Below are 8663 nucleotides of genomic sequence, written 5' to 3'. Positions count from 1 at the left end.
AAACGTTGATACGAAAATAAATATATAATAACAAATTCATTACAACTATTAGTTTTTGAGGTGAATGCAGCTGTCACTGAGCTTGAATTCAACGTATTTTAACGTTGAAAATCCGAAGACTTACCGCTGTTCCACCGGGGGGACTGAACTCAACCTAAATACCGCACAGCTTTAATGAACCTAGTGTGTGTGTAAGTTTGCTTTATCCCCCCCCACAAATAAAAGCTTTTGAAGAACTCTATAAAATTCTAGAATACAAGACTCTAAACAAGCAAAACAATTAGTACATAAAAGATTAAACGTGAGATTTTAATGTTTGGTGTAACAAAAAAAAAAACAGATGAATATAATCTACGTTCGTTTAAGATCAACGTGGTGAATATAATCTACGTTCGTTTAAGATCAACGTGGTGAATATAATCTATGTTCGTTTGTTTGCTTTTTGTTTTTAATTATGCACAAAGCTACACAAGGGCTATCTGTGCTCTGCCCACCACGGGTATCGAAACCCGGTTTCTAGCGTTGTAAGTCCGCAGACATGCCGCTGTGACACTAGGGACCTATATTATAGAGGATTATGACCTTTTGAACAAAGGAGTCACATCATGAAAAAATTAAATATTTCTGTCCTAAATTATCTGTGGTAAAACAAGAGGGAATCCTCAATAGCCACGACATTTGAAATTCTTTTAGGCAGGATTAGAGTAAATTAATCTATAATACGTTTCCCCTTTTTATAAGCTATATTTTTGTGCAATACCAAACGTTGGACGCGCGTACACTCGAGTTTTATTACTCATCAAAACCTCTACCATCCTACCCTCAAATTTAAATTATTTTAGGCAGGATTAGAGTAAATTTATCTATGAGACCTTGGGCATGAGCAAATATACCAATCGAAAGGGTTTGATCTCCTAAGTCCAAAACTCTAATTATATCTCAAATCGGTCAAGAGATGACAGAGCTATGAGCTAAAAGTTTGTACTTGAAAAACTCAGAGCCATTCTACGAGCCGTTATGCCGCGTCTGAAATCGTAGGAAATCGTTTTCATATTAAACCATGGAACATCACGAATTTACATTAACCAACAAACTTTTAGTTCTTTATCAGACTGAACTCTTCCACGAACGTGCGGCAACATTTAGAATCATTTATAATGAATGATTTATGTTGTTCTCTTCGTATTATTAGCTAAAGTTAATGACATCTAGATATTGGTAAAATTATTCTTATTCTAGATGTTAGCAAATTATTCCTAACTCTAGATATTGAAAAAGTTATTCTTAACACTGGTTATTGATACATTTATTCTAAATTCGAGAAAAAGATAAAATTATCTCAATTTTTACTAATACGATTTTACGTTTCATGTATGTAAAATCTTTATAGAATTCTTTGTGTTTGAAAATATTTATTTAAATTAAGATCCGAGTCTACCAATGATCATTCTGTACTCTGTTTTTATATTGTTGCGTCAGCGAGTCACATGACTACTGTGACGCCACGTTTCTAGAACTATCCTGTACCTTGGCGAATGCTCTAGTATTTACTAGATATAGGGTAGTCTGGTATATAAAAGAGGGTGACAACGTAACGGAATAATGTAATGTGTATGTAGATAGTGAGTAATTGAACTGCAGTCAGAAGTATTATTGACGTTCGTTGATATAGCGTTTGTTTTAGCGCGATTGTTGAAAATAAGTGTATCGTAAAGTTGTATTCGGAAAGAATAAACCAGTTTTATTAAGTAAGGACTTGTGTCGCTAAAGTTTCATCGGAACGAAGTTACGGAAAGTTAATTAACAAACGGAGACGTAACAATATCTTTCTTTTTTATACATTACAATAAGCACTAACTTTTCAAGCTATGCTTTTAACTTTATTCTATTAGCATGGCCAGGTGGTTAGGACGCTCGACTCGCAATCTGCGGGTCGCGGGTTCGCATCCCCATCCTACCAAACATGCTCACCCTTTCAGCCGTGGGGTCGTTATAATGTGACGGCCAATCCCACTATTCGTTGGTAAAAGAGTAGCCCAAGAGTTGGCGGTGGGTGGTGATGACTAGCTGCCTTCCCTCTAGTCTTACACTGCTAAATTAGGGACGCCTAGCGCAGATAGCCCTCGTGTAGCTTTGCGCGAAATTCAAAACAAACAAACAATTATTCTATGAGTTCATTTTTAGGTGGAATAAATTTTTACCTTAAACGTTGTAAAAATATTATGTGCTCTAAGATAAATGATAAAAAATAATTATTATAAGTATAATAAGTTTTAATAATTATTCAGCTTTTTCATTTTCTGAATTCAAAAACTCATTGATATGTCACCGAAAAAGTTTTCCATAATCATATTGTCAAACGTAGTTCTTCTGTGTTTTGGTTATTAATATTGTTATTATACGAAACGTTTAACCTTTGTATACAACAAATTTAAATGTATTTTAATTGACTTGACATATCGTACGAAAGAAAGAAAAAGTAAATACATTAATTTTATCAAAAGCGTTTATATACACTACAGCGTATACTCCTCAGTAATACTTCCTATTGAAAATGATTAGAAAGAAGAGATAGATTGTATGGGTCTTCTAATATAAAGTGATCTAAATTCGCCAACTCATTGAAGAAAGAATGATGTTACTTCTTTAAATGTTAAAGTGTTGGCAAGGTAGTAACGAACCAAAAACCTTGATTATCTTAACCACTGCAAAAAGAACATTACACACTGTATATCCTCTGTACATGTAATATTTATGAAAATTCTAAATACCTGTTTCAAGCGGACTAGTTAAGTCACTTTACAAGATAAATATACAACAGTAAAGATTGATTATAACCTTCGAAATATTAAATTTCTTTAGTGGGCTTTGTAACGTATTTGTTGTTACGTATTTATTTTAATATGAACGTTGTTTAGATTAAGTTTATATTTAGAAACATACATAGCTTATATTGTTAGATAGGTAATGCGTAGGTATTATGTCTATTCGAATACTTGGAACTTTACTTAAATTTTAAAACTTCTTCACTTTCCACCCCATAATCAATATTCCCTAAAAAAAGTGTTAATGTTATTTTTTGTGTCCACTAGGATATTGGTTCGTTCATTTAGCTCGAGACCACTTGTTGGACGTGTTTTAGTAGTTCATATCTAATTACAACATGGCGCGCTGCCAATGGGAAACTTGCATAAGACGATTAATGTCAATGAGTGACGACGTTCTGCTCTTATGAATAAGTACACATTTCTGTGGAATATAACGTCATTCTCAATTTTCCATTCATAGTATATAGTTAAATAAATTAAGAGTTTAGTTATCGAATTACAAGACTTAATTCTAACACAAAGAAGGTGATTGTAATTTACACGTACATGTAAGGAGTTTCATCTACTTGTGGTAACTTTAAAACAACCATTTGAACTGTTAGGAACATCTTTCAGATCACAACATTCACTCCAAACTATCAAGAATGAATTAAGTTTATACCATTATTAAATATGAATCATTACCCACCACCTAAAAGTTATTTTAAGCAAATATTTGTATTTATTTGCACGTCTTTTATATCACGCTCATTCAGTTTATCTGATATAAACATTTTAAAGACTAACAAAAGTTTTCTTACAAACTAATGAACCGATCAGGTTACTAGCAGTAATAAGCTATTTCACTGAGAGAATATAATTTCTTTTTATCTCTATTCATGTAACATAATACTCTATACACCCCTTCTCCTCCCATAACATAGCTACCTATATCTCAAAGGTTTATTTCCTATTTGAAATTGTTCATAGAAACCATAATTCTAAGAAAATAAATAATTTTATCATTAAAAAAATCGAAATACAGAAGCGGAAGTTGCGACCTAAGGATTTGCCCAACTATTTAATACAGGCATATAACAAGGAAAAAAGAGCGGGCTAATCATTTGCGTTATGCACCGTTTCTAATATTTTATGACGTTAACTCACTTGTAAATTATACTTTTAGTGAACCTTCATTGTATACCTACATTCGTTAAGTATTAATAAATTCGAGAATTTCATGACTTTAACCAAAGTTCAAGCCAAAGATAAATAAATCGTCGAAATGAAAAAAAAATTTCAATAATTACACGAGACTATTCTAAGGTTAAAAAATGAACAGGTCAATAGTTTCCGCTATAGCTTGATTATACACCAAAATGCACTTTCGATAACAAATTAACTTTTTCAAAGAAACATCTTTTGCTTTTTAAGTAAAAATATACTTATTTAGTATTACTTTTCTTAGAACTTTCGCACATAGCTACAAAAGCTACATAGCTGACCATAATTTTGAATTGATAGACTAGAGCACTAGACGAAAGGCAGCTGGCCAACAACACCCACCATCACCTCTTGTGTTGCTCTTGTTTGACTCACTCTTATATAGCACCCACGGCTCCAAAGCAACAACAAAACGTGAACCATGAACTCTCGGGTTCACAATCAGGACACATTAACAACTAGATCACACCCGGTTTCACGTATTTAGTAACATTATATTGACGTACATATGCGATAAAGTGTGAAGGTTGTCTGTAATAATGCTGAAGGATGGGTCTCATAACGACTGTGTTAAGATTGAGGATCATACACGCTCAAAGAGCATAAAAGAAAAATCTGAAATGCTATTTTTACAAGTCTCTGACTTTGAACTGCAATGGGAAAATTAATAGAAATGTAAGGAAAAGTCCGCGGTTAACTTGTTTTTATAACAATTTAGGCCTATTAATTTTTCAATATTTCACCTGTCATCGGCGTTTAAACCACAATTTACACTAGAGAAGCTAGCTTTACCTATTTGTCAATAATAGTTTTTAGGAAATTAGGACACACACATATATATATATACAAGGTGAAATATCCGTCAACTGACGGGGAATGTTTAAACTTAATTAAAACCGTAATCATATATTTCAAAGTAATAACTTGAACATAAAATTTATCTCAACATTTTACAATTGTAACAAAGCTTCTTCATAAACAACATTTGTAGTTTGCTTTCCATCTACCAGCAAATAAAGATTTTGAGGTGATCCCACCCTTGAACACCCTACATCTCATTGACCATGAGAAAAGCATTGTTGTTTGAGAAAGAATCCAGCAACTTTCATAATTTGACCTTGAATCACTTTAGAATATTCAACATTGTGTAAAGCGTCAACCTGCCAAGATTGTTTAGATTGACTCAGTAAGCTGGGAATAATTAACCAACAGGTTTTATAAAATATAAATGGGGTTAAGTTCAATTTTCACCCCCTTAGGACATTCCACATAGTTCATAATGTTTACATACAAATTTTGGTTGAAGTTGGCCCAATAGGCTCGGAGGAGTTAGGGTGCAAACACACATTTCGTCTTTATATATATAGATGAATATAAAACAGTAAGAGGATTCGCTCATCGCTTTCTTTTGCCTAGTTAGACAAATTAACAATTAAAAAAAATCAGTTTCTTAAATATTTACATTTAAAAATTGATAATAATAGCTTCATGATATTAAATAGAGAAATAAACGAATATTCAAGCTACTAATTTTTTTCCATGCCAGCGCTCACCGATGAAACATTAATAAGATTTCCTGCATTCGCGGAACGTCAGCTTTACGTCATAATTAAATTATAACTTTTAACTCCTTGCGATTGAATATTAGGTTTTCTTTCGTGATGATCTGGTGAATATGAGAAAGACCCATATTGGTGGGGGCCTCTAGTGTTGGAAAATAACTTTTTTTTTATTCTAGACACTTATGAGTGAATTGGAGCCAAAAGGTTACATCAGTACATAAAATGTAGTAGTACATAAGTGGGATCCTAGCGAAAGAGGTTAAGAGTAGTTTGCGTGTATTTCTGTGCTAAAAATACCATAGGTGAAAATAACCAGATGAATGAACGAAAATAAATTTTACCAAAGATAAGCTAAACTCAACAACAATCCCTGGCCATAATGCACGTGAATACAACATCAAGTGTGTTGTGTAACTCGTAAAATGAAGTGTTTTGTCATGCAAGTCAATAAGTATTTAAATAGTCTCACCTTATGTGTAACCTTATGAATTACTTGAGTTACTATGACAGCTCTGGAAATACGACAGGATGAGTTATGACGCATAACTCGCGTAACAAAGTAAACTGTAAACTGACTTCTGGCTGTTACAAATGCTGTGGTAATATGCATGAATCAAAAACAATGATAGAAACTATTTTTACCTTTTTCATATATTGTTAATCGATGTCCCCCATTAAAGAAAACGAAGAAATACAGCCACTGTCGTTCTTCTTTAAACAAAACAAAGAGAAAAAATTGTATTCTGCTTAGAGATGGTACCGAATTTTGTTATTTATGGTAAAACTACTAAGGCTATATTCCGCTTTTCTTAATTTTTAACTACTGATTATAGGTAAGGCAGCCAGACAGCATCACCTTGTCACTTACCATCCACGCTAAGGAATTAAAATATCTGGCACTTTTATAACGCGGCTGTAATTAAAGGTCACTGAAGAGACTGTTATGATAAAATAATGTTTATATTACGATTCACACAATGATGATGACATCCTACAGAGTACAATACGAGCATGATTAGTCACGAAGCTGTATTGTTTATCAAAAAAATAACATAATACTCTCAAATGTCTAACTTGATAATAAAATGATGTTAGTGTTTTATGGCGAAATAATGACTTTTAAAAACAATAATTATTTTTATTATACTAACACTAACCCAAAGAAAAATTACTATATACTAGTCTTCAGGTGTATAGTTCTAACCAAGAGGTCTTTGTGGGTAAATTGCTTATCATACTGGAAAACAAACACCAAAAAAATAGTCCTGATGATTTAGGTATAAAAGAGATTTATGTTAATATCAGATCTGGACATCAAACATAGATGGGCATGTGGGTAAAGAACCTTAATATACAAAGTTTTATGTTGATGAGACATTTGGACATCAAATATACATGGGTTTGGTGGGTAAAGAACTTTAATAAACAAACAGTTTTATGTTGATATAATATTTGGACATCAAACATGCATGGACGAATTGGGTAAAGAACCTTAACAAACAGTTTTATGTTGATATAATATTTGGACATCAAACATGCATGGACGAGTTGGGTAAAGAACCTTAACAAACAGTTTTATGTTGATATAATATTTGGACATGAAGCATACATGGGCGAGTTGGGTAAAGAACCTTAACAAACAGTTTTATGTTGATATAATATTTGGACATCAAACATACATGGGCGAGTTGGGTAAAGAACCTTAACAAACAGTTTTATGTTGATATAATATTTGGACATCAAACATAACATGGGCGAGTTGAGTAAAGAACCTTAACAAACAGTTTTATGTTGATATGAGTTTGGTCATCATACACGCGGGTGATGTTTAGCAAAGAAGCTTAAAAAAACAACGTTTTATGTTGATATGACATTTGAACATCATAAATACGCGGTCATACTTAGTAAAGAATTTATAAACAAGTTTTATGTTAATAAATGATTTAGACACTGTATGTGTTATGTACGTATGGCCATGTTCGGTAAAGAATTTAAAAACAAGATTTATGTTACTAAGTTATTGGACACAGAATGTCGGTATGCACGTGTGGTCATGTTTGTAAAGAATGTCAAAATAAGTTTTACGTAATTAAGTGAATTGGCTATTCATGGAATGTCAATATGCACGTGTGGTCATGTTTGTAAAGAATGTCAAAACAAGTTTAACGTTATTAAGTGAATTGGCTATTCATGGAATGTCAATATGCACGTGTGGTCATGTTTGTAAAGAATGTCAAAACAAATTTTACGTTAAGTGAATTGGCTATTTATGGAATGTCAATATGCACGTGTGGTCACGTTTGCAAAGAACTGCAAATTTGTGCGTTAATATATGAGTTGTACACGGAACGCGATTATGTATGTGTAGTAATGTTTGTAAAGAATTTCAAAACAAATTTTACGTTATTAAGTGAGTTGAGCACGGAATGTCGATATGTGCGTGTGGTCATGTTTGGTAATGAATTTCCCTTGTTTTCCAGGTAATTTCTTGTGCTCGACATCCAGAGACTAGAGATCGTAGTTGCGAAAAGAACAACAAAAAAAGTATATTCCCACGTTATTGCTACTTTTATTCATTTAACAAGATTTACTATCTCACGAGAGCGTGCCAAGAAACACGAGGCTAAGAATGTTCCAGCACAGGATGCCGACTTTAAAGATTTCCCTTCACTCCTCAACAATAATGTTATGGTAGTTGATAACATCAGAAGAATAAACGAGAAATGTTTTTGTTTCTGTATTAAACTCAATGGTTCTTGTTTGTTAAGAATTTCCCAAACATTCCTGATGTTCTTGAACACGTTTTGAGAACTGTAGAAAGTAACCAGTGGGGGGTGAGGGGGTGGGGAGCTATACTTCGCTTTCGTATCTTTTGTTCAACAAAATTTTATGGACCAATATTACAAGCTTCATTTCACCGAAAGGGGCCTGAAGCCGCCTGGAGGGATCACCTGTTTTAACCACTCGCACAATAGTGTGTTGTCTGTCAGTCGGTCAATATACAGTAAAAATAATGGCTGGAGACGGCTTAAATGGGTAATGAAGAAAAACTTTAATATAAGTTTAACAT

The sequence above is a fragment of the Limulus polyphemus genome, unplaced genomic scaffold, assembly GCF_000517525.1.
Source record: "Limulus polyphemus unplaced genomic scaffold, Limulus_polyphemus-2.1.2 Scaffold1470, whole genome shotgun sequence".
Classification (NCBI taxonomy): domain Eukaryota; kingdom Metazoa; phylum Arthropoda; class Merostomata; order Xiphosura; family Limulidae; genus Limulus; species Limulus polyphemus.
The sequence above is the reverse complement of the archived record's forward strand: the minus strand, read 5'-3'. Positions refer to the sequence as shown.